We start from the raw sequence: 24,617 nt of genomic DNA on the forward strand, positions 1-24,617 counted from the left end.
AAAAACACAGTGATAACGAAAGCGGACAAGGGAAACACAGTTGTAATTATGAATTCTGCAGATTATGAATTAAAAGTTAACACCCTTTTAATGGATAAAAATATTTACAAAGAAATAAAATTTGATCCCACGGACAAATACACACAGAAGTTGAGAAATGAACTAGGAATTTTGAAAGATACTAGACTAATTACCCCTCAAATACACAGAAAATGTTATCCCAAAGGTTGTTCAGCCCCAAAGTTTTATGGTCTGCCTAAAATCCATAAGAAAGATATTCCGTTACGTCCAATCGTAGCATGTTATAGTTCTCCAGCTACGGGTATAGGAAGCTTCTTAGCCACCATTTTTAAGCCTCTTTTAAACACACAGAAATCCTATATAAAAAACTCCATAGATCTTGTTGAGAAGTTAAAAAATCAAAGTACAACAGAAAATACCGTCTTATCTAGTTTCGATACAGTTTTTGTGTGCCCTTTTTGTGATTTCCATAATTATGACCAGACCTTGTTAAGTAAATCAGAGGAGAAATGAACCCAGTTAAATAACAGAGCTTTGGAAATTGATAAAATAATGATCCTCTTCCATCATTACAATTAATTCTCTTCTTATTTTAATTTCTTAAAAAGATTTTTCCTTCAAATAATGGGCTTATGCATGGGCACTGTTTTGTCTCCTTATTCGGCAAATTTTTACATAGATTTCATAGAACGATCTGCTTTGAATAGTTTCAACTTAAAACACTCTATATGGTTTGTTTTCGTTGATGATATCCCTTCTGTTTTGGAAAATGGACAGGACTCTGGAAGTGATTTTTTGGCACATTTTAACTCTTTTGATCTGAATCTCCAGTTCACAATGGAACTCGAAGATTCAGGTACACTGCCTTTCTTGGATGTTTTGATTATAAAAACTAATCCTAGTCTTGAATATTCTATATATAGAAAGCCGACTCATAATGATCGATATCTACATTTCTCTTCCTTCTGTGAAAAGAGGGGTAGTAATCTCTTTAGTCGACAGAGTTTTAAAAATTTGTTCCCGTAATCATATAAATTCTGAATTAAATTATGTCAAGGATATTCTTTTCTGCAATGGTTACCCAATCAAACTCATTGAAAATATAACAGATAGACGATTAAAAAAGATAAAAGAACAAAATAGGGAGTTTGTACCCCTTGATTCAGTTACCTCGGCAATTGAGAAAAAAACTTTCATCGTTTTACCATGCATCCCGAAACTTGGCGATAAATATGAAAGATTTTTTAAAAAACATAATCTCTCTGTTTCTTTCAAAACCGAACAAAAAGTTGAACACTTTTTCAACTCAGGAAAGGATAAAACTGACCCGGTACTGGGTAGTGGTGTCTACAGAATCCCGTGTTCTTGTGGAAAATTTTACATTGGTAGGACCCATCAACAACTAGGTGAACGTTTGCATGAGCACAAAATTTCAGTAGATAAGTCCCTGAGATTAAAAAACAACAATGACAACTTTGATTCAGCATTGGCTTCGCATATTTTCGTAAATCCGACCCATTTAGTTCTGTTTGACGAGGCAGCTTTAATATCAACTGTAAAGGGTGTACCACAAACTTTTAAAGAGGTAATTGAGATAAAAAAGTATATGAACCAAAATTTAGCAATAAATAGAGATACTGGAGATATTTCATTAAGCCCAATTTACGACAGTTTAATCTTGAAGGACTCAATCAATATTTTCACCCGGTATAACTTAAAGAACTTATTTGCATATCTAATGAAAACCGAAGTTGTAGACCAGCTAAAACTATTGCAAGGCAAAAGATCCTTGCCCAATCATCTTGGTAAATTCAGTTTCATTGATTTCTACCTGGTTTTTATTCAGTGTCTGTTCTGTCTTTGTAAAGTAAACTTCGAAAGGTTAGATTTTCGTTTTTTTTGTCTTCTTTTTTGTTTAGCACTGAGGACGACTTGGCGGAGGTCCTTGTCGAAATATTTGCTTATATTTTGTCATCTTTATGGTTTGCCACTGGCTGAAAAAATCCTCGTTTTTTCACCCTTTTTGATTTTATTTTTCATTTTGTTAGTTTCTCTCCTCTCTGAGTTTCATATATATATATATATATATATATATATATATATATATATATATATATATATATATATATATATATATATATATATATATATATATATATATATATATATATATATTATATATATTTATATATATATTTATATATATTTATATATATATATATATATATATATATATATATATATATATATATATATATATATATATATATATATATATATATATATATATATTGGCTGGTCAAGCTCACATGAAAGCTCAAATTCTGAGAATAGGACAATGATCAGTGTTGGAGCAAATGCCACTATAGATGATAATGGCTTTCAAGAGGTCCTTTCTAGAAGCTCCAAAAAAAAGGAAAAAAACATCCCCAAGCAAAAGTATTTCCCCTCCTCCTTTCCAAGATTATCCTTCCCAAAACTTAGGAATTTACCTCAAAATTTCTCCAAATACCCCCTTTGAAATAACAAAGATTACTACAATAAGAGTTGTAATTTTACAAAATGTTAAAATCAATGTTTTCTCTTAACATTCACCGTGATGGATCTTTGCTAATATCTGTCCAAGATCAGAAATCAGCTGATACAATACTTAATCTAAAATCTCTTCTGAATACCCCAATTAACTAATCTAAATGGAACCCAAAACAATCCCCAACAAAAATAGTAGTATATAATGTTCCCCTAGAAATACCAATTCAGGAGTTAAAAGAAGGGCTGTCAGATAGGGCTGGTAATAAAATCCCTGTAGAAGATGTCACTCAACTGGGTAAACCCAACTCTAATGGATTAAAAACAAGTAGATCTTTCCTATTTACACTGAAGGAAAAAATTAATATCCCAGAAAAGTTATTCCTATTTGGGCAAATCAAACCGCACAAGGAATACAAGCCAAAGCCTATCCAGTGTCAGAAGTGTCTGTAACTGGGACACACAACAAATAAATGCAATGAAATTCTCCTAGCCTGTAGTAATTGTAAAGGCTCCCATCCTAAAGAGTTGACAACTTGAGACAACACTCAGCCTACATGTATCAATTGTAAAGGCCCACATGAATCCACCAATAAATCACAATGCCCTGCATATATGAAAAGAGCACTAACACTCCAAATAGCAACAGAGAAGGCCATTCCATACCCTTTTGCACCTATGGAAGTAAATGCTGCCAAATCACACCAAATAAAACCTATATTGAAATGAAATAAAACTCCCAAGTCAAACACTCCCAATGCATCAAGTACTCCTTACAAAACACCATCCTTTAAGCCCCCCACCTCATATCTCTATCAGAAAGAATCACCAAGCCAACAAGCCTCCTTGTCTAGTGAGATGAGGTCGGCCTGGCACCCCCTCCTAATAAGAAACAAACCAGAAACACTACCAGGAATTAATCCCTTAACTGACAAACTGGATGCACAGCCAAACATGTAAACCCCAAATATATGCTTATTCATTCTAAACTGCAATGTAGTTCAGGCCATGAATATACAACAACAACAGAAAACAAAAATCATTGCTGAATTGGCAAAAATCTACATCCCTAATCATTTGCTCATTCAAGCAAAAAGATCTTGCTCTACTATTAACAAGGCTGAACATTGATACACAGTCATATAAAAAATAAAACAACAACACAACACACATCAATGCTCCATTGGAATATAAGGTCACTTACTGAACACAAGTTAGATGAATTAATATCTTCTATGAATAATAATTCTATCAATATTGCTTGCCTCCAGGAAACTCATCTAAACCAAAATCAAAAAATTAAGTCTCGGGGATAAACTATCCTGAGAAAGGATGGATCATCAGAGAGAAAAGAAGGTGGAGTAGCTTTAATAGTTAAAAATAATATAAATTTCTGTTGCATCAGCTTTCCAAATTTTGTGAATTATGTTGATGCAATTGGTATCAGTGTTTGGCTGAATAATACAAAGACTTATATAATAAGTTTTTATAACCCTAATGGCCAAATTACAGATGCCATGGATTTCTTCATCTATATAAATAATTCTAATATGGTGAAAAATATTATTATTTGTGTAGACTTTAATGCCCACAGCCTTTTGTGGGGGAATAACCCAGCAAATTTAGCTGGTAAGTTCATTGAGTTTATGACTTCAAATAATAATGAATTAGCTGTTGCTACCCCTCCAAACCTGAATACATATTTCAACCTCAAAAGTGGCAGTTTTTCTATAATTGACCTACAAATTGTGTCTTTAAATATTTTGAATAAAATTTATATAAATAAAATTGATAGTCTTTGTACTGACCACTTTGCCATAGTTTGCTCCCTAACGAACCTGCTGAAACCCTATCACATACCTCCAAATATATCAACACTAAAGCAAATTGGCCTATGTTCCAAAATAAGTTAAATGGTGAAATTACAAGTTTCGCCCAAAATTCATGAATTTCAAATGCAACAGTTGACACATGCTGAAGTTTTGGCATCTTTACTAATAAATACAGCTAATCATGCTATCCCCAGGATAACACCCAGGAAAACCTCCCCTAAACACATTCCCAAAGCATGGTGGACAAATGAGTGCCAAAATAAATGGAGAACAAAAAAGGCAGCTAGGAGAACATTCTTAAAAAACCATCACCTACTACATATTTAAAAAAAATTACAAGCAGAATGTTATCTAAAAAAGACCATAATAGATGCTTAATATAACTACTGGAATAATTTTGCAAATAATATCTCCAGAGAAACACATGAACAAATTATACATAAAGTTATAAGCCACATCCTTGGGAAAAAAACTTCCCCCAACTCACTCCTGTATGAGCTTATACATAATAATACCCATTATGACAATGATAATGATAATGAAAAACATCATTCATGTATATAGGCGTATTACTATTATCAGATGAGGAAAGTAATATAGATGGGAGTAATGTATCCGTCAGAGCAAGTTTTTATATCAGAGGCAACGCTGCAGCGTTGCCTGTAGTAAAGGCCATACGGCTCCAATGTTTTATTATTATTTTATTTTTTTTCCAGAGGCACTTATATGGAAGGGGTCGTCGTAGAAACTTCCAAGGGGGCTCATTCGATTGGAAATCGAGAGTTCTAATGCCCTTTTTAATAGTCGAAAATGATTGGAGGGCAACTAGCCCCCCCCAACGCCCATCATTCCCCCAAACACATCCAATCAAAATGTCAAGATAGCCATTTTGTTCAGCGTAGTTGATTTCCAAATATAAAATATATTTTTGAGGAGGACACGCCCCTACAACCCTCAGGGCACGGGTTTTAAGATATGCCCTGGGGGCATATAAGTTTTTTATAGAAGGTGTTGTCGTAAAAACTTCAATACAGGATCATTCGATTGGAAATTAAAGAGCTAGTGCCCTTTTTAATAGTCGAAAGTGATTGGAGTGTAGTCGAAGTGATGGAATCCACATGGTGTAGTAGTCAGTTAATTATTGATAAAGCAATATTGCAACATTTGATAATGATTTTAAAAGTTCTTGTTGTCGGAGTTCCAATCTCTGTTACTACAATATCAGCCTGGTGGGCTGTTAAGAAATATACGGAACCTGAAACGGAGGCATGCTCAAGGAGTTCAACAGAAACTCAGAATGATTTTATAGAAGAAAAGATGGATGAATCAAGGACCAAGGATGGAGCAAGGGATCAAGGGATTACACAAAGGCGTACAAATTTTCAAAAATATAATCTGCTCTATCACCGGTGTATATCACCGGTGTCTCGTATTTATATCACCAATTTACTCGTGGATAACCAGCTTATCCCGAGGTGAAGAAATCGCCAAGGATGATGAAAAAAAAGTGACGCAAAACCCCCACCGGCAAATATTGAAAATGAAGCAGTTCTTCAACCAACTAATGCAGCGATGGCCTCGATCAATGAGCTAACCAAGACTCCAGATAAAGAAGCTCTATACGAGAGCGATTCAACTTCTTTTCAACTTCCAAATATGAAAAAACCGTTTGAAAAGAAAGATCGACCCGGAGCAAGAGCCAAGCCTAAAAACGAAAAAGATTCAGCCTCTTTTGCTGAGACAAAACGAAATAAGGGCGACGGAAGAAGTAAAAGTCAATGACTTTACTCCAGAGCCAGACAGCTGGGAGGAGCTTCTGGACGAAAAGAAAATTCAACCAACCATTGCTGCGAAGGCCTCGATCAATGACCTGAATATGACTCCGGTTAAAAAACCTCTATATGAGAGCGATTTAACTTCTGTTGAACTACCAAACAGACAAAAACAGTCTGAAAAGAAAGCTCGACCCGAAACAAGAGTCAAGCCTAATAACGAAAAAGACTCGGCCTCTTTTGCTGAGACAAAATGAAAAAAGGCGACGGAAGAAGTAAAAGTCAAGGACTTTATTACAGAGCCAGCAACAAAGAAAAAAATACCAGAAAGCTGGGAGGAGCTTCTGGACAAAGAGAAAATTCAACCAACCAATGCATCGATGGCCTCGATCAATCAGCTAAGAAAGACTTCAGTTAAAGAAGCTCTATATGAGAGCGATTCAACTTCTGTTCAACTTCCAAACATGAAAAGACAGTTTGAAAAGAAAGCTCGACCTGGAACAAGAGTCAAGCCTAAAAACGAAAGAGACTCAGCCCCTTTTGCTGAGACAAAGCGAAAATAGGCGTCGGAAGAAGTAAAAGTCAAGGACTTTAATACAGAGCCAGCAACAAAGGAAAAAATACCAGACAGCTGGGAGGAGCTTCTGGACGAAGAGAAAATTCAACCAACTAATGCAGCCATGGCGTCGATCACTGAGCTAACCAAGACTCTAGTTAAAGAATCTCTATAAGAAAGCGATTCAGCTTCTTTTCAACTTCCAAATATGAAAAAAACAGTTTGAAAAGAACGCTCGACCTGGAACAAGAGCCAAGCCTAAAAGCGGAAAAGACTCAGCCCCTTTTGCAGAGACAGAACGAGAAAAGGCGACGGAAGAAGTAAAAGTCAATGACTTTACTCCAGAGCGAGCAACAAAGGAAAAAATACCAGACAGCTGGGAGGAGCTTCTGGACGAAGAGAGACTTCAACCAACTAATGCATCGATGGCCTCGATCAATCAGCTGACCAAGACTCCATTTAAAGAAGCTCTATATGAGAGCGATTCAACTTCTGTTCAACTTCCAAACATGAAAAGACAGTTTGAAAAGAAAGCTCGACCTGGAACAAGAGTCAAGCCTAAAAACGGAAGAGACTCAGCCCCTTTTGCTGAGACAGAGCGAAAAAAGACGACGGAAGAAGTAAAAGTCAATGATATTAATATAGAGCCAGCAACAAAGGAAAAAATATCAGACAACTTTGAAGAGCTTCTGGACGAAGAGCTAACCAAGACTCCAGTTAAAGAAGCTCTATATGAGAGCGATTCAACTTCTTTTCAACTTCCAAATATGAAAAGACAGTTTGAAAAGAAAGCTCGACCTGGAACAAGAGTCAAGCCTAAAAACAGAAAAGATTTAGCCCCTTTTGCTGAGACAAAACAAAAAAAGGTGACGGAAGAAGTAAAAGTCAATGACTTTACTCCAGAGCCAGCAACAAAGGAAAAAATACCAGACAGCTGGGAGGAGCTTCTGGAAGAAGAGGAAATAACCACACAAGAAAAAGAACAGCGTTAAGAATATGCTTCTCAGACCAAAATGAACCAGAAAGCACTTCAAGCACATAAGAATAATGACAGTTCAGGACCTAGGACTTCTTCCTATAAAGGTCAAAAGAGACGTAGGTCATATTCTTTAAAAGATCAAGGGACAATGCAAAAAAGGAGAGAATTTTACTCTATTCTTGAGTTACCTACACACGCGACAAAAGAAGAAATTAAAAAGGCGTATAAAACATTGTCTTTAAAATGGCATCCAGATAAAAATATAGATCTTGGGGAAGAAGCTAATATTGTTTTTAAGAAAATAGGTGTGGCTTATTCAGGTTTGACGAACCCGAATGAAATATGCAAAAGTGACTTATTCAGAAGTGATGCCAAACGCCAAAAGAATGATTTTTCTATTCCAGAAAAATTTCTCTTTTTTTTGGATTTCCAATAACGAGTCGGAAAGGCCAAAAATATATGGCTGAATTTGAAAAAAGATGGTGGGCGAAATGAAATAGATAATTTGTCAACAATTTTTATTGTTTTGAAAAATAAAGTTGTGAAATTCAACCAACTAATGCATCGATGGCCTCGATCAATCAGCAGACCAAGACTCCAGTTAAAGAAGCTCTATATGAGAGCAATTCAACTTCTGTTCAACTTCCAAACATGAAAGACAGTTTGAAAAGAAAGCTCAACCTGAAACAAGAGTCGAGCCTAAAAACGAAAAAGACTCAGCCTCTTTTGCTGAGACAAAATGAAAAAAGGCGACGGAAGAAGTAAAAATCAATGACTTTATTCCAGAGCCAGCGCCAAAGAAAAAAACACCAGACAACTTGGAGGAGATTCTGGACGAAAAGAGAATTCAACCAAACAATGCTGTGATGGCCTCGATCCATGAGCTAACCAAGAATCCAGTTAAAAAAGCTCTATATGAGAGCGATTCAACATCTTTTCAACTTCCAAACATGCAAAAACTGTTTGAAAAGAAAGCTCGACCTGGAACAAGAGTCAAGCCTAAAAACGAAAGATACTCAGCCCCTTTTGCTGAAACAAAGCGAAAAAAGGCGACGGAAGAAGTAAAAGTCAAAGACTTTAATACAGAGCCAGCAACAAAGGAAAAAATACCAGACAGCTGGGAGGAGCTTCTGGACGAAGAGAGAATTCAACCAACTAATGCTTCGATGGCCTCGGTCAATCAGCTAACCAAGACTCCAGTTAAAGAAGCTCTATATGAGAGCGATTCAACTTCTGTTCAACTTCCAAACATGCAAAAACAGTTTGAAAAGAAAGCTCGACCTGGAACAAAAGTCAAGCCTAAAAGCGGAAAAGACTCAGCCCCTTTTGCCGAGACAAAACGAAAAAAAGCGACGGAAGAAGTAAAAGTCAATGATATTAATATAGAGCCAGCAACAAAGGAAAAAATATCAGACAACTTTGAAGAGCTTCTGGACGAAGAGAAAATTCAACCAAGTACCTCTCAGTTATGATCAACCAAATGACTATATCAGAATTTGATTTGGATGTCTTTGGGGAAAATAAGGGCAGGGGAAGGGGGCTAGTCACCCTCCACACTCTTTGTTCACTTAAAAGGGCTCTTAAACTTTTAATGTTACTTCGAATGAGCCCTCTCGCGATCTTCTAGGTTCCTTGGTTTGATACGATCATCCCTGATTGAAAAAGGCACGTCAAACTTTTAATGTTACTTCGAATGAGCCCTCTCCCGATCTTCTAGGTCCCTTGGTTTGATACGATTATCCCTGGGTGAAAAAGACACGTCCATTTTCTTTAAATAACGACGAAGACCACACTGCCTCTTCCTTATAAAAAAACAGCCAAGTCGAGACTGTTTTAATTCTGCAATTTCAGTTTTAAAGATCCCATTTTATTGTTTAATTTATATTAAACCATATAAATATTGTTGATAAAAGTTTATCTAATTTATATACCTAGTTTGCTGCGGACGATTCTTGCGTATAGTGTTTTCAGAACAAATTTCACTGTCTTAGGTAAATTCTCTGTTGTTTTACTTACTGTTGCTCCTATTTCTATCCATGATAATTCTTTGATTATTGGCTCTCTAATAAGTTCAATCTTCGATGACGATTTCAAAAGCTGTTGGGTATCTGCGTGATGTAAAAGGTTTTTATGTTGCTGTGTCGTTTATGTTTGGTTTTCTTGCTGTTTTAGGAGGTTGTCCTGAACATCTAAAACATAAATATAAACATGAGATAGCTATGCCTATTTATCTTTTCATCTTTTCATTCTTAGACTGGTCACCGCAACATCCTGAACTACTTTTGGCTGCCTACCACAGTCGTGAGGATGCTCCTCATGATCCCGACGGTGCTTGTCTCATTTGGAACACTCGTTTCAAGAAAACTTCACCCGAATACACTTTCCACTGCCAGTCGCCTGTCACCGCTGCCACTTTTGCGAAATTTCACCCTAACTTGGTGCTTGGTGGTACTTATTCAGGTCAGCTAGTTCTCTGGGATATTTCTTAATAAAAATAAAGAAAACTTAGCCCTGATTGATAATTTTATCATCCAAACCTAATGCCTATATTTTACTCTATACTTTTTTTCACCACTTGAATCTTTTTGGTGCTAAATTCTTCACATGTTGCTAGTTTTCCTAAAAGAATGTGTAGAATATGGCAAGAACTGTTGGCAAAGCTTATACAGTGAAAATTCTTGCATCAAAAATTTTTGCACCGATTTATGCAAAATGGTGCGGGTGTTCAGTGTCAAGTCTACATCAAAAGCAATTAGTAACCTCACCGATTGCCCAATGTACCTTAGGTTGGCACCGATGTACATGTGCATTTGTTTACATTCTTCTCTCGTCGTAACCTTTACCACACTTTCCAGTCCATCAGCCTTTAAAGACAGTCGTTTGACCTGAAAGTAAGGTTATTGCTGACGGTTTCTCACTAAAGGATATCTTGACATGCTAATTGGGGGAGGAGGTAAAGACTCGGAAGGTGTTGTTAACATTAAGGGACTGACCGCTCTGAAAATATCGTTTTTTCATTAACTGGTGTGACAATTGTTTGACTCGGGTATTATCTTTGTTTGGTCATGACTAGGTGTCATGGTGCTATGGTGTCATGACCAGGTGTCTTAAAAACTAACCAGAACTTGGAAAAACTACAGTGTTCAGATTTACTATTTTAAAATGGCAATGTGCTGCTAAGGAAATGCGGGTATTTGAGTCAAAGTATTGGTCAAAATATATTGACCAATATAAAAAGTATTAGTCAAAATGTGTATGCGCCTATGATCTTTTTTTCCATGGCTTTTTCTTCTTGATTCTTAAGAATAGAAAAGTGCTTGTCAAGATTTGCCCTGAAAAAACATAGATAGTAGAATACAAAAAAGAGAAGAAAGAAAAAACTAATAGAAAAAAAACCGAAACGGAAATAATTGCTCGATTTCTTGAGATTGTAACTAGTTGATATAGCTATTATGTATAGTGTATATATTTCCTTTCTCTACGGAACATTTTTATTGATTGTAAGATCAGGAATATTTTACAAGAAAAAGCATTGATTGTAGCAAACATTAATAGTAAAACAAAACAAAAAATTGAAACGAGAAAAACTGGTTGCTTTATTGATACCGCAACGAGTATGGCTGGTACTACACGCATTCCTTGTCTTTTACGGCACGTGCTTTTTTGTACGTACCGTAAAGGTAGTAATAATGGTACCTTTACGGTTACCGTAAAGGTACCCGTAAAACTAAATAGTGGTAGTGAAGGAGGACAAAAAGAAAGAGGAGGAAAAATTCATAGTAAAAAAAAAATAAATTAATCCAAAACCTGAAAAGTGCTTACCGTATTGATACTACAACATGCAAGTACTTGAAAGATGTTGTGCCCATACATGATTTTCCGGCACGATATTGTCTAGTGCCAAAAACCAGAACAGTTTGGTTGTGTCGTTTCGATTTATTTCCTTCGTTAGTTGTTATTAAGCTCTTAATTTTTCACTATTTTCATTTCTTTGTTATTAGTCTTTATTCTCGTACTATCTCGTGCTATTGTTTTCTATCCTAGAAATTGTATATTTAATGGAGAGAAATCTATGACTGTCTTGCACACGTTATTTGTATATACAACCTTTCTTGGATTACCTACCCCAAGGGAAATAAAACAAAAATTAAGTAAAGGCAATTTTTTTTTTTTCAAAGACCCCAAACAAGAGACACCTTCGTACCACTTTTGGCTAATATATTCTAAATATATATGAAAGTACGTACTTTCATGTAACTTTTTCTAGGGGGGGGGGGGTGTATATCTCCCCTAAAAATATTCGCTTATATTTAAGATAATAATAAAAGGTTAATTCAAATTCATACTTGTAGCCCAAAATAGTTTAAATGTTTTTTATGAAGTCGATTTTTATTGATAAACGGACAAGCAAAATAAAATAAGCAACATCATTCATGCTTACTTTTCCAAATTTTCAGCACAAGTTATATTCATTTATCATAACCGTCATAAAAACTGAACTGTTCTTAAATTGCTGTATGGATTTTTAAACTTTATTGTCAGACGTGGATTTTATTGTGTTTTTTGTAGCAATTTCTTTACTTTATTATTTTATTTAATTTCCACTTTTTTAGCATCCTGAGTATTGTGTGAGTGTTGTTGGTACTTCAAATGCGCACAGTTTAGTATCTATCTCAACAGATGGTAAGCTCTGTTCCTGGAGTCTCGATACGCTAGCTTCTCCACAAGAAACCTTAGCGCTGCATCATAGGTAGGGCAAGTCTGTCGCTGCCACTTGTATGACGTTCCCTCAGCCACAAGTTGATGTCAATACGTTTATTGTAGGATCTGAAGATGGCTCTGTCTATATTGCTTGCAGGCAAGTTGCTACCACTCTCATCAGTAGTCTATTCAAGGGAGGTTCAACGAGTCTAGATTGGGCGGGGGCGAACTTTTTACTCGGAGGGCAACATTGTAGGCTTAATTGCTAACGGTAGCATCATATATTCACTATAGTCTACTTTAACTACACTTTACAATAAATATAAATTGTTTCCAACGTTAGTAAATCAGTTTTTAAATAGTCTATTCTTCATTGAACACATGGAATTCATCTTCAGTTTTCAGTGTTAATTCATTACGATTCAATTTGGTTAATTGTTTAATTAATTCAATGCTTTATTAATTCTATGTCTACATTGATTTAATTCTATATTATAACAGTCACAAAACTTTTCTGTATAAAATTGAACCCAAAATGATCAGATTTTGTAATTCTGATTGAGTGGAAATTTAGTTACAAAGGAAGTACAGAAGCACGCCAAAAAATATAGTCCGACTAGAAACATCAGATTGGTTTAAGCTCGCAACATGCGGCAGATATTTATCTGCTGGTCTTATACAATGCTCTAGCTGACCGCAAATGGCCTGCGGATCGTAGTGTGGTAATCCCTAGATGTAGAATACTGCAACTGAAATTCATTGCCGCACAGGCTGTTTCTTCATTCAATAGAGAGCTTAAATCCCTTCCATAAAGTTTTCTCATAAATCTCTTCTTATGACCTCTTTTTGCTGCCCTTCTGCGGGCCGAATAATCGACTTTGGTCGACTGCTTATTACTCGCGGGCAAAATAGTAGTTATGTGCCACAAAATGGCCGAAAACACCGTTTTCCCGTGGCCTGATCCCTTCGGTCGCTTTAGAAGAGCTCTATAACCGAGTTTCAGTTCGAATGAGTCCTCTCTCGATATTGTAGGACCATCGGTTTGATGCGATCAGCTCTGAAAAAAAAGAATAAACACGCATCTGTGATCTCGCAAATGCCCTGCGGATAGTAGTTTGGTAACCCCTAGTTTTAGACTACTGCAACTGAAATTCATTGCCGAACTTGCTGTTCCGCCACTCAATATAGAGCTTAACTCTCTCCCATGTTTGGGTTTATTTTGCGAAAAACTGTGAAAAAATGCATCAGAAGTAAGCAAAATCAAATTAACTAGATAATCCTTGAATTTGCAGGAATAGTAGCAAGGGGTTTTTGTCCCTTGGCAGCATGACCTTCTAGGACTCAAGCTTCACTACAGACGTTTGTCAGGGGGAAGACAAATAAATTTTCCAGTGGTAAAAATTAGAAAGGGCTTTTCTGCTAAGCAGTGTCGATCAAAATGTCGAATAGTGAGAAAATTTGCAGTTTATATGTAGCTACATGAACTGTCAGGGAAAGGACGTAACTTTTATCAAAATTTTGATTCTGATATTTGGCTTCTGGAATAAACTCGTTGTTAATTTTTTTGCTTTTAAGAAGGAAAAGCACTGTCAAATTGAATTAATAGGTTTTATTTATCTGTTCTGCTTATTCCACGCGGAAAACACCGACGATTATGGATCAATCCATACTGGAATTTGCCAAAATATCAAAGTAAGAACAAAAGTCAAAACAAGCCAAAGTTATTTGAATGTAACTCACAACAGTTATAATACATAAAACTTAAAAATTTATGATGATATATAGGAATTAAAGCGAACTTAACAAGTGATACCTTATAAATTTGCAGGCACGGTAGTAAATCTGGCGTTATGGAGCTATATGATGGACATTATGGCCCTGTTACAGGGATTAGCAGTCATAGCGCCTCAGGGCCTCTTGACTTCTCTCACCTATTCCTCACTTCGTCATTTGATTGGACTGTAAAACCATGGAGTCAAAAGGTAATTTAACCCTGTATTATAAAGGGATGGTGCTCGGAATTTGATTTCAGGCAGGCATGTATTAAAAAGAAAACGCCATCTAAATAATCAGTGTTTCGTGTGTAAGTAACATATATACCTACAAAATAGATAAACATATACCTACAAAAATGTGCTCGTTCAGGGCCTGTTAACCACTACTAACGATTCACTGTAGGACCAATCCGCCTGAGGCAAACACAAATACAAATACTCCTCCATCCTAATTTAGTTAAAGCTTCACTCTTTACTCCCAACCCCGAAGTTATTATTGCCTTTCAGTCCTTCTTTATGCCTTCTATCCAGCCTATTCTGGATGAAAACCCCCGGCAAATTCCCTGACAAGAATAAGATATGTGTAAAAGGCTGGAGTTCTGTTATTGAAAGATGGTTTGTGATCACAACTTCGCCATAAGCTCTTTTCTTCGTCCTATCCGAGGAAAGGAAACCCTGTTTGTGGGGCTTCATAATGGTTTGGGGGTGGACCTTTCACGAGTTCACCCACAAAACCGCTACTGCAAACGACCTTGGAAGGCAACCTTGAGGATTTGCGCTCCTCAAGGAAATTTTAGCTTTGTAAACGACGCACCATTGCTCTGGATTATGATTCTTCTGGGTTTTGTTTTAAGACTTTAGTCTATTTCGGTTATGTCTTATTTAAGTATTGAGTAAGCCCATAAACGATCTTTGATCTCTTGTCTTAAATGTAAGATGAGGTTCACCACTCCTTATTAATGTGCCTTAATTAAGGGTCTTTTTTTCTATTTGTAAACTATATTTTTGTGTCGATTTTTATTTTTCACTTAAAAAAATATCTTTTATGGTTCAGTATATTGAAGTCAGAGGGAAAGGCACGGATCTCAAGCCCCTGCTTTTTTATAATGTAATTCTAATTAATATGGTCTAAGGTGATGTCACAAAATTTCAACAAGCAGAATACTTACTTACTAACTTACTTAAGTCCCATCCATCCCCATATGATGTTTTGGGGCCATTTGTTTCGAAATTTCATGGATCAGTGCTCGATATGCTGTTCGGTCGGTTACTTTTATTTGGTTAAATGGCTTTCTCGAAAATTTGTTTAATTTTATTTACGAACGTTTTTATTAGTAATAAATATACGTAACTTACGAATTAACATACGTAACGAACTTCTATATTCATATAATTTTAATACGTATATTAGGGGGTTCGCCCCCTAGTCAATACCTCACTCTTTACGCTAAAGTTTGAATTTTGTTCCAATTCTTTAAAAATGACCTCTTAATTACAAAGGCCATTAATAATAATAAATAGCTCTTATGAAAGTACTAAAAAAAATCTTCGGCTTAAAGAGCGAGGTATTGACAAGGGGATGAACCCAATCATATACGTAATAATTTCTGTTCGTTTTAAGTTTTGATGTTGCTCCTTACTTTCAGTTGAAAAACTTTTTAATTTAATTTCTGATCGTTTTTTATATAATGCTGGGAAATCCGGTGCCCCCTTTATAGCAATGTGCCTCCCCCATGACAACTTGCTCCATGGAAAGATCCTCCCACATAACCTCCGACCCCCCTCCCCACAACCAGAAAAAATCCCCCCTGAAATGGTCTGTATACTTCCCAATAACCAATACTATATATAAACATTGGGTAAAGTTCATAACATTCAGCCCTGTCCCCAGGGACTTAGGGGGATTAAGTTATCCTAAAAGACATAGTTATTATATTTTCGACCATGCTGAACAAAATGGCTATCTCAAAATTTTGATCGTGTGACTTTGGGAAAAAAATGAGCGTGAGAGGGGCCCTAGTTGCCCTCCATTTTTTTTGGTCACATAAAAAGGGCACTAGAACTTTTAATTACCGTTCGAATGAGTCCTCCCTCGATATTCTAGGACCACTTGATCGATACGATTACCCAAGATAAAAAAAAAAATAAATAAACATCCGTGATCTTTCTTCTGGCAAAAAATGCAAAATTCCACATTTTTGCAGGTAGGAGCTTGAAACCTCTACAGTAGGGTTCACTGATACGCTGAATCTGATGTTGTGATTTTCATTAAGGTTCTATAACTTCTAGGGGGTGTTATAACTTTTAAAGTTTCGGTTACTATATAGCCGGGTCGCTCCTTATTTACAGTTCGTGGTCCAGTTCGTTACCACTAACTGTTTGATAATACGACAGTGTGGCCAGAAAAGCCTCTACACCAACAAATCTGACCAAAGTAGCCGCGACACCTACAAACATCTCAAAAGAAAAGTCAAACGAAAAGTCGAAAAGGCATTCCAAAACCACACCGCCGAGAATTTTAAGGACAGTTAAATCCAGTTCACCAAAAGTAACAGTCATGTATTTTTCAAAACAGTCAGAGAATTATCCACCAGGAGAGATCTTACAACGTCCGTGATCCTGGACAAACAGGGGAACAATCAATGATACGAAAATAAAGCTCGCCCGATGGAAAGAATGTTTTGAGGAGAAATTAAACCCACAAGTAGTGACAGAACCATACGTCCTAAGCTACTTCCCAGTCACAAAGCTTGACACCCCGCTACTTCGAATAAGATCTACGACCAAAGTGGCCATAGAATCCCTGAAACAAGGCAAAGCTCCAGAACCAGATGGTTTCACTGCAGAACTAACAAATATCGACTCAGAAGAAGCTGTTGACCTATACCATAGTATTATAACAGCCACTTGGTCCACTGGATATGTCCCACGATAGTTGTGCAAGGCTGCAATAGTTCCAATCCATAAAAATGGCTCGAAGAAAGAGTGTGACAGAACCATACGTCCTAAGCTACTTCCCAGTCACAAAGCTTGACACCCCGCTACTTCGAATAAGATCTACGACCAAAGTGGCCATAGAATCCCTGAAACAAGGCAAAGCTCCAGAACCAGATGGTTTCACTGCAGAACTAACAAATATCGACTCAGAAGAAGCTGTTGACCTATACCATAGTATTATAACAGCCACTTGGTCCACTGGATATGTCCCACGATAGTTGTGCAAGGCTGCAATAGTTCCAATCCATAAAAATGGCTCGAAGAAAGAGTGTGAAAACTACCGACCTATCAACCCGACAAGCCACTAAGCCAGAATCCTGACTAAGATCCTCCTCCATAGAATACAAGAAATCCCTGCTCATGTTATCGACGAGTATCAAGCTGGGTTTCGCCAAGGACGATCTACTACTGGCCAAATCTTTACTGTGTGCAAAGTGATGGAACGCTACACTGAGTTTCAAAGAGGGTTCTATCTACTATTCATTGATTTTCGACCTGCTTTTGACCTTATTTGGAGGAAAGGTCTTTGGCATATTCTAAAACACTACGGTGCCCCAGACTAAATCGTCAAAATCGTTAAGGACATGTAAAACAAGTTCAAAAGGCAAATTCTGACTACCAATGGACTCTCCGATGAATTCTCGACAATTTGAGGAGTATTCTAGGGATGCATCCTATCCCTGCATCTGTTCAGTCTATTCCTGCATGCCATCCTCTCCCTGATACCCACTGGGCATGGAGCAAAAATAGGTTGAAGCCTAGTTGACAAACTAGCGTACGCTGATGATATTGATCAGCTAGCTACGACCCCCAAACCTCCTCAACGTCTCGCTCTTTACGCTAAAGTTTGACTCTTTCTCACAACTCTATTTTTTTTTAAACAACAAAAATCTTAGTGTAAAGAGCGAGGCGTTGAGGAGGGGAAAGCCCCTTTCATATACGGAATAATTTCTGTTCATTTTAAGTTTTAATGTCGCTCATTACTTTCAGCTAAAAAAACTTGTTTTTTTTAATTTAATATCTTCAGTGATCCAAAGCTTTTAATCTTTAGTCTTTCTACCAAGTATGTCACTTTCAATCTCTATTATTGTCATGATAGTATGTTTGGCTAAGCGGTCAATCTCTTTAGGAGTTGTGAGAGGGTAGATATACTCAGGATGTCCCGTAGTTTTGTAGAGAGGCTAGTGGTATAAGCGACTTTTTTGGTAGGGTCGCGGAGAAGTTCTGGTCGGAATCTGGGAATCTTTTTCATCTAGGCAAGTGGTTTTAATTTTAGCTTGAGTTTAGACATCAGGACCGTGTGGTCCGAGTCAAAGTCCCCTCCGGGTAGTGAAACAGTATCTTTTACTGAAGACTTCCTTTGTCTGGATATTAGAATATAGTCAATCTTGTTTTCAGTCATTCTAATGGGTGATCTCCATATGACCTTAAATTGGTGTCTGTGTTTGAAAGCCGTGTTGGTGATATATAGCTCTTTGTCATGATTTGTCAGTCTTTGACCTGTTAACATCAAACCAGTTTATATGAAGACTCAAACAAGAAAATTTGCTTGGCCAAGCCGCCATGTAGGATATTAAGTGTAAAAATGTTTTGCAGTTTAGGTTAAAGCATATGCTGCTTAATTTTCAGCTAGTGCGGGATATATATGGGCCACATTTTATGCATAAATTACATGCAAATTAAGCATATTAAGCTCAAACAAAAATAAGTGCATGGCCAGGCTGTCCTGCAGTATATCAAGTTCAAACACATTCCACATAAGTTTGTAAATATAGCAGCATATTAAGCTTATCAAGCAGCATATTAAGCTTAAAAAAAAATCACTTGACCAGGTTGTCAAAAAGCATATTAAGTTCAAGGTTGTTTATTTGAAACATGGCTACAACAATAATAAAAAAATAATAATAATAATTAGACCTGTATTGCAAATATTGCGGTTTTACTCAGTCAAACTCAAGAGTTCACGTAAAAACATCGCCCAAAAAAAGCTGTAACAGAAAAACCTCTCTGTTTAAAATTGATCGCCCTGTTTAAAAAGTAAAGAGCTTCAAAAGCGTTACCCCTTTCTAGACATTGAGGCTGGTGATTATAGCGTCATAATAACGTAATTTACACATAAAACGTACTTTTGATTAAATTAAATATGACTCATGTATGGAGCTACCAGTGGTTCAGTGGCGGCGCGTCCACTAGGCAAACTAGGCGACCACCTAGGGCGGCAAAAATGAAAAAACTAGAAAAAAAATGATTTCAGAATAAAAATTTTTGAATATTAGCTTGATTTATGTTTTACAGGTCAACTTACTGATTCATACTGCATGAGAGACGGGAGTGACAGACGACACTCGATCGCTCTTTGAATGGGTAAACAGGTAACAACTCGTGAGTGCAAGCTTTAAGTCTGGCAAAAAACATTGAAAAATACAATTTTGTTGTAAGTGTAGTTTTATGGCACAGTATACTTTTTGAAATCGACATTTCAAGTAAGCAGTTACAATCCAAACAATTTGATTTGGCTGCTGCCAAAGGTCTACCAAGCAAAACTAAATTGTACTTACAAAGGTTACGTTGCGAGGGTGGCTTTGGAAGTATTCTAGTTGACACCAGAGGAGTGGCAGAGGAGCTGAACATTCAACCAACACTTGAAACAGAAACCCTGGCAACTCGGTTGAAAAAGAAGAAAAAACAGTTTGATTACGAAGCGGATGATGAACCTTTGGTATCCCCTCAAGAACACTTCAAAGTCAATATCCATTTTGCCATTCTCGATACTGCAATTTCTTCCCTGGGTGAAAGATTCAACAGTTAGACGAGATTACTTCTATTTCAGATTTCTCTACAACATATCCAAGGTAAATGCCGCAACAACAAAGTCCCTGAAGGACGATTGTATGAATTTACAACATTTCCTCTTAAACAATGAAGCTAAAGATATCGAAGGCCACAAACTTTGCACTCAAACTCAAGCCATTGCTACGAGGGTACCCAAGAACGCAAATCCAGAAGATGTCCTTAACTGTATCATAAGCAATGGCCTTAAAGATTGTGCCAAAATTTGTCCGTGGCTTTAGGGATCTTGCTGACTCTGCCTGTGTCTGTTGCTTGTGGTGAGCGTAGTTTTTCAAAATTAAAATTAATTAAAATTTATATTCGATCCACCATGACGCAAGAAAGGCTTCAAGGACTAGCCACACTACCAGTAGACCAAGACTTGGCAGAAGACACCGACTTGAACGAACTGGTGACTTCTTTCACAAAGATGAAATTAAGAAAAATTAAATTGTGAACTATAGACCTTCTTTCTGTTAACTTTTGACTTTTCTCCATGATCTATGTAAACTTTTAGAATTAAAGATATCTTTTCTTCAAAATTATCGATTTTCTTTGATAAGTTCCTATTATGTACCTAATGAAATAAATACTCAGACACTAAGGGTTTCGCGTATAATTATCCATCGTGATTATGGTTGTACTAGCAGCCACACAGGTTAGATTTTCCTTGTTAAGTATTTTTACATTGTTTGTATTTGCAAAAAATCTAATTGTGGGGGGGGGGCAAAAAAATAACTTTCCTTGGGCGGCAGGATAGGGTGCGCCGGCCCTGCAGTGGTTTGATTGGAGAGGGGAATATAGTCCCCCTATAATTGAAAAAAGCTTTTGTTCGTATATTTTTGTTGAAAATACCAATTTTCCGCTGTTTCCATTTAAAAAAAACGACAAATTTGCCTGAACTTCTAACTTTTTAATATGCTTGATATTTATAATTTTATTAGCTATAATATAATTCATTAAAAACGATAGGAAAAAAATATGAGAAAAAATTACAAATTTGTCAAGACAATTCAAAAATTTCTTTCATAGCATTTAATTTTTTTTATTTATTTATTTTTGTTTTTGTTGTTGAATGTATGTTACTAAACACTGTTGTAATTCTTAGGTGGAATCTAGTATAGAGTGAACCACAGACAATAGTGATCGAAACTTTGAAAACGTTTTCTTAAAAAAAGAGAAATGAAACCAGTCTAGTTAGAAAAAATAAAGGCTATACGAATTTTTTTTAAGTTGTCTTCCATTCTATTTGCGAAATTTTTCATGTGGAGATGTTCCGGGGATGTTATCCAGGGGCTTTTTTCCGTGTGTTTTGATTTCTAGGAAATAATTTCCATGGAAGGGGGTGTTTGTGGAGTGATTGAGAAACCAATTAGATTAAAGTCTTATTCAAATGAAAGAATGCTAAGGGGAATTTTTCAGGCTAAATCGTCCGTAACCAATTTTACAGAGAGGGGATTCTCAGAGAGGATGGAACTGTCTGGAGGGAATTTGACGGGATGGATGCACTTTACGTTCGATGAAATCTACACGGAAGAGTTGTTCGTGAGAGGGAGGGGCATAATTTACAGAGGGTGAGCCAGATTTACCGGTATTATTTGAAAAACGAAAAAAATTATTCCGTACAGGAAGGGTTGCCCCCTCCTGAATACCCTGCTCTTTACTCTAAAGTTTGACTGTTTGTCATATAAGAAGCGACATTAAAACGAACAGAAATTATTCCGTGTATGAAAGGGGCTGTCCCCTCCTCAACGTCTCGCTCTTTGCGCTAAAGTTTATATTGTTTAAAAAAGTAGAGTTGTGACAAAGAGTCAAACTTTAGCGTAAAGAGTGATGCGTTGAGGAGGCAAAAGGAATCCAGTCCTACTACAACTACCACTAAAGCTTTAAGGACTACCCGTAGAAAGGCAATCAATAACACCGCTACTACTCTTGCCGTGACGATTCTTACCATGTCCACTACTGCTGCTGTTCATGAGTTATCTGAGTAGCAGGAACTGGTTTCTATCAAGAGAACCAAAGAGCCTGTTAGACGACATCTTGAAAGTGTCCGTTCAGCCAATGAGTGCCAGTTGAAACAGTTGGACGACAGCCAAAGCGGATATGAGCTGCTGGATGATGCCTTTTGAAACCTCATAAGATTGCCTGTTGAGTTAAATGTCATAGTGGCCTGTTGGACGATTAGTCGTAGTCGTATGTAGAGTAAATGCAGTGCTTCTACTATGTCGGATCTGCAGATCCACTTGTTGCTAAAATTTTCTTTAGAAGTTAAACGTATTGTATTAATATCTTTAAACAGGTTCAAAATCTGAAAAAATAGCCCACCAAAAAGAAAGAGTTTATTTGGGGTCTGGGCACAACTATGAAGAGTAGTAAAAGATTCGTGAACCTGTTTCTCTTCTTGAAGTCAGAGTTTCATTCTAGCAGAGATTCGGCTTCGACTATAGCAGAGATACTACCTAAAGCGGTAGCAGGCAAGAGAGATAAGCTGAGTCTACTATTATTCTACCACAGATACCAATAGATATTCCACTTAGTTAATCATTCTCTAGTGTAGAGGCGGTGAAGTAAATCAGGGAGTAATTTTGTTTGAAGGCGGACTGCTTTACATTAAATTGTTTACTTTCTGCTTATTTTGTGCATGGGGTTCTGTTTCACGCTCTCCGTTTAGTATATATTGATATTAATTTCCGAGGGTCTCAACAGTCCCAGATTCATTAAAGTTTTAAAAAAGAAAATATAAGACGTATTTTGTTTTCTGTAAAACGTCAATGTCTTTTTGGTTTATAGTGACGTCATGGTTATGATGCCCTGGTAATAAAGTGATTTATAGTGGTTTTGCACTTGAATGATTATTATTTGACTTCATTTCTGCTTGCGTTTGGTTTAATGTCTCTTTACTTTTCTTTGAAAGGCTTATTTCGTGGAAAAAGTGTTTTTAAATTAATAATAAGTAAAGCGACGTATTATGTATTGTCAGTAGCAAACTTTCCACATTTCAATTTTTCAGTAATACTCAGGTCCTTTACCAACTATCCTGAAAATACTGGCTTGCAGCCATAAAAAACGCGAAAAGGTTCCTTATATATTATATATATATATATATATATATTTATATTTATTTTCACCTAATCTATGAGGTAAAGGTAATGAACTTTTTATTCCCTGTTGGAACTGGTCTTCCGTCCTTTTATGGAAGATATTCACCATTGCAAGCGCACCCAGGGGATTAAGACCTGTCAAAGGGACCTACTAGACACTTAAAAAACCTGATAACCTGAAAAAAAGCAACAGTGTATAAAATATTCCTCGGTAAGAAGATTTCCTCGGTAAGTTTGCATCGCGCCTTCGGGACCAAGAGATTCAGGTTTGGCTAACGGGTCTGGAAAAGTCTAGTAGCCTGCATTTTTATAGACAGATTAAAGATTTATATGGGGACGATCCAAAAAAAGGATTTTTGAACTTGTAGGTTTCCGGAATTTTCAATCATACTATGAAAACGAAAGAAAAGAGAAAAAAGATTGTGAAAATCGTATTGATCATCCTCCTATAGTAAAAATTAATTCTTGATGGTGCGCTTGCGGCATAGCCGCACGCGCAAAAACATTTTTTGAGCATTTAGTAAAAACGGATACGATCTAGTAAATTTTTTCTCACTGATTTACTAAATTCTTCCAGGTCAGGGTGGCAACCCTGCTCACCGACAGTCCACACGAAACAGCGACCCTCCTATCACCCGACAACAAATAAAAAATAAAATTCTCTACATCATCGAGGATCCAACGCCAAAAAAAAAAAAAAAAAAAAAAACATAAAACAACTAAAAATTATTTAATATTTACCCTTAATAAGACGCTTTTCATGTCTCTTAAAGGAATCAAGTGTGCGTGACTGACGAATCTCAGCAGGAACTAAGTTCGAAGCACGTCCCAAACTCACGCCCAGACCAAAGTCCGAACGAACCAAAGGAGTATCTGGAATCATCACATCTTCCCAGTTTCGAACCGCGTACAAATTTACTTCTCCTACTAGCTTAAGGTTCGATCAGACGCGTAGGATTTTATCAAAATCCTTTGAGGGTGATAGGATTCCTATGAGGTTTTCCTCATAGGCCGATAGGATTTTTGAGTTGAAATTTTTTCAACTCGACCCTATGAGGGTGATAGGATTCTATGATTTTGATAGGAAAAACCTATTTTACCTTCAAGAGGAATGAGAAGATTATAAAAATGACAGATCAAAGCCCTGAAAGAGTTAATGTGAAAGTAGAAGCATATATGGACTTGATTGCTTTTGTTCAAAACCATCCTTGTCTGTCTGATACAAGCAATAACAGTTATAAAAATGCAAAATTTTAAAATGACCGATGGAATCAAATAGCTGTTGAAATTGGACCGTCAGGTCCTACTGTCTTATATACTCCCTTTTCCACATAGATAGGATTTATGGGCTTGCCTTTGCTTTTTATTTGTTTTTTTTTTATGAACAGTTGGCTCATTATACAAATTAAACCTTTAGGAAGGGTTTGAATGCAATTACAACTGCAGCATTTGTTGTAGGTCACTGATGTGATTGCCCAAATTTGTAGTTTTTAACATATATTTGTAAATATGGAACAATCTACAT

At 36.6% G+C, this 24,617-nt stretch overlaps 1 pseudogene across 1 annotated transcript in view; it reads left to right on the top strand.

Annotated features, from left to right (window-relative positions):
- LOC148943448 (cytoplasmic dynein 1 intermediate chain 2-like) overlaps positions 1-19,541 on the top strand; it is a 35,489-nt pseudogene extending 15,948 nt beyond the window's left edge. The window contains exons 2-5 of the transcript XR_016142923.1: positions 9,943-10,149; positions 12,303-12,547; positions 14,219-14,372; positions 19,458-19,541. The product of XR_016142923.1 is annotated as a cytoplasmic dynein 1 intermediate chain 2-like (transcript). The remainder of the gene's footprint in view (positions 1-9,942; positions 10,150-12,302; positions 12,548-14,218; positions 14,373-19,457) is intronic.
- The last annotated feature ends 5,076 nt before the right edge of the window (positions 19,542-24,617 follow it).

Source organism: Artemia sp. Qi Xiang Cuo, chromosome 15 (assembly GCF_049724085.1).
Source record: "Artemia sp. Qi Xiang Cuo chromosome 15, ASM4972408v1, whole genome shotgun sequence".
NCBI lineage: Eukaryota > Metazoa > Arthropoda > Branchiopoda > Anostraca > Artemiidae > Artemia > Artemia sp. Qi Xiang Cuo.